Source organism: Dasypus novemcinctus, chromosome 15 (assembly GCF_030445035.2).
Source record: "Dasypus novemcinctus isolate mDasNov1 chromosome 15, mDasNov1.1.hap2, whole genome shotgun sequence".
NCBI classification, from domain to species: Eukaryota; Metazoa; Chordata; class Mammalia; order Cingulata; family Dasypodidae; genus Dasypus; species Dasypus novemcinctus.
The window spans coordinates 24,661,524-24,664,791 of record NC_080687.1 but is presented as its reverse complement, the minus strand read 5'-3'; the positions used below and the strand labels follow the sequence as shown (position 1 = coordinate 24,664,791).

Here is a 3,268-nt window from a genome sequence, read left to right as displayed (position 1 = left end):
TATTTTATATTATTGTATAGATTATTGTTTTACTTTCATGATAAAATCATTTGATGTACAACATTTTTAATTTTGATGAAGGCCCATTTATCTATTTTTTCTTTTATTGTAAGCTTTTGCTGTAAATTCTAAGAAACTACTGCCTAACACAAGGTCCTGAAAATGCCATCCTATGTTTTCATCTAAGTTTCAATTCCTGTCTTTGTATTTAGGTCTTTGATCCATTTTTTAGTTGATTTTTGTATATGGTGTAAGGTAAGGGTCTATCTTCACTCCTTTGCATATGGACATCCATTTTCCCATTATCATTTGTTGAACAGACTATTCTTTCCCATTTGAGTGGACTTGGCACCATTGTCAAAAATCAATTCTCCATAGATGTGAGGGTTTATTTCTGAAATATCAATTCAATTCCATTGTTCTATATGTCTGTCCTTGTGTCAGTATCAAGCTGATTTGCTTACTGTAGCTTTGTAATATGTTTTAAAATCATGAAGTGGGAGTTCTTCAACCTCATTATTTTTTAAAAATTTTATTCAAGTATGTCATTCATACATGACATACATAAATATTCACAGCAAAATTGTGAACTTACAAAACAAGCATGTATAATATCATACAGGAGTCCCATACATCAACACGCCACCAACACAAAATATGGAATGCTTCACAAATTTGCATGTCATACTTGCACAGAGGCCATGCTTATCTTCTTTGCATCATTCTAATTTTAGGATATGTGCATTCTAAATTTAGGATATGTGGGAGCACTCATTCTTCTTTGTCAAGATGGTTTTGGCTTCTGTATGAAATTAATTATTGGTTTTTAAAGTTTTACAAAGAAGGCTAATGCCCTGAATCTGTAAATCACTTTGGGTAAAATTAACATCTTAACAATGTTTAGTCTTCTAATCCTCGAACATGGCCTGTCCTTCTATTTGTTAAGTCTTCTTCAATTTCTTTTAGCAATATTTTGTAGTTTTCTTTGTAAATGTCTGTTTTAGTCAAGTTCTCTAGAGAAACAGAATCAACAGGAGTTATCTGTGAATAGTATGAGATTTTATAAAATTCTTTCATGTGACTGTGGGATGCACAAGTCCGAATTCCACAGGGCAGGCTGCAAAATAGGGGCTCCAATGGAAGTCCTTGATGAGTTCTCAGGAGATATTCACTGTCCAAAATAGAACTGGGAATTCTCTCTCTGAGTGCTGAAATCAATTCCCCTTTTAAGGTCTTCAACTGATTGAATAAGACATCACTTATTATTGAAGGCAAACCCCTTGGCTGATTGTAGATGTAATCAGCCATCTACACAATCAACTCACTGATAATTAAAGTCCATGAAATGTCCAGTTAGCTCAGTGCTCATTTGACCAAGCAGCTGGGCACCATTACCTGGCCAACTTGACACATTAGCCTAACAAGTCCACTCCTTGTCAACTTGGCAGCCATATATCACTTTAAACCATACTTAGTCTCTAAATAAAAATGAAATATGATCAACTGTCCTGCTTACAACCAGAAATGCACTAGTTCCCTCAAGAATAGGGTGCAAGTCCTTGGGTAATAATCACTCTTAAACTTGACATCTTTAAATATCATGACATGAAACTAATATAACTTATGTCATATAATAAGGAAAAAGGTTAGGGAAGAAAATGAAGATATTCATTTCATGTACATATATAATCATACTCACAACAAGGGAGATGTATTCATGGCTGTTACAGTTTTCATTTCTTTAACTGGTTACATGGTCAAAGTTCGTATTTATCACTATCTTCTTCTGCTACACATTCGATATTCCCTTTACGCTCAGCAAGCACCTCAGCTGGCTATGGGTCTTTGCCTGGTGGAATGACCCAAACTTTCATTCCTGAAGATTCTGGGCCACTGTTAGTCTTGCTTGGAATGGGTAGTGGAAATTTTCCTTTGACATATCACAGGGCATGGTAGTATTAAGTGATACCCTAGAGGATTTCTTGCATTCCAGGCAAACTCTTCTTTACCTCCATTATGTTGGTGCAGTCCTATTTCCTCTTGATAGTCAGGATCAATCACCCCAGTCAGTACAGTAATTCCCTTCTCTGTCTGTTGTTTCAGAGGCAAGAGGAACTCAAAGTGGCCAGGTGGTAGTCTTAACTTCCAGTTCAATGGAATCATTGTTGTGTTCCCTGATGGAAGCACACCTTCTTTTGGAACTAAAGCAGCAGAACTTAAGGTTGCAGGGACAAGAAGCAAACATTTTCCTAGTGGATCACTAAGGGTAATAGTGAGTGGTGCCACTCCCATTTCCACCCCTCAATTCCTGGACCCATGAATCCTGGCTATGGGAGAAATAGCGCCATAGAATGGATGCTGATTTAGAGAATACATAAACTCCTGGAGAACATTGCTCCAGTCCTGCAAGGTATTGGCACCTAGCTAGTGCCATTATTGGGTCTTCAAAAGGCCATTCCAGTACAACACTGTGGAGGATTCTTTGGCAGTTCCTAATAAAGTTGAATGTAGACATGGGACCTGGAAATACCACTGCTAGGTATGTACCCAGAATAACTGAGAGTAGTGATACAAGTAGATATCTGCACACCAATGTTCAAGCAGCATTATTCACTATAGCCCAAAGTTGGAAACAACCCAGGTGTCCATCAACTGATGAATGGATAAACAAAGTGTGGAGTATACACACTATGGAATATTATGCAGCAGTAAGAGGAAATGATGTCATGAAACATTTGACAACGTGAATGAACCTGGAAGATATTATGTTGAATAAAGCAAGTCAGACACAAAAGGAAAAATACTGTATCATTGCCCTATTATGAACTAAATATATGAAATACAAATATATTATGTGAAATATGAATATGGGCTATAAACCTTGTTGAGTTCCCAGGAGACATTTGCAGTCTGAAGTATAACTGGGAATTCTCTCTCTGAATGCTGAAATTCACAATATTCTTTATATCCTTGGTTGGTTTTATTCCTAGATATTTGATTCTTCTAGTTGTTATTGTAAATAGTTTTTTTTCCCTTGAATTCCTACTGTTTTTTTTAAGAGACAGTCTTGTACCCTGACACTATGCTGAATTTGTTCTAATAGCTTTGTGGTGGGTTTTTCAGGACTTTCTGTATGTAGGCTCATAGCAACTGCAAGCAGGGAAAGTTTCATTTCTTTCTTTCCAAGTCAGATGCCTTGTTTTTCTCTTGCCTAATTGCTCTGGCTAGAACCTGTATCACACTGTTGAATAGCAGAGGTGATAGTATG

At 36.7% G+C, this 3,268-nt stretch overlaps 1 non-coding gene across 1 annotated transcript; it reads right to left on the bottom strand.

Moving 5' to 3' along the window:
- Positions 1-651: 651 nt before the first annotated feature.
- LOC111767276 (U6 spliceosomal RNA) lies at positions 652-756 on the bottom strand. The gene has a single exon (XR_002799133.1). It is a non-coding gene; the product is annotated as a U6 spliceosomal RNA (small nuclear RNA).
- Between the last annotated feature and the right edge of the window lie 2,512 nt (positions 757-3,268).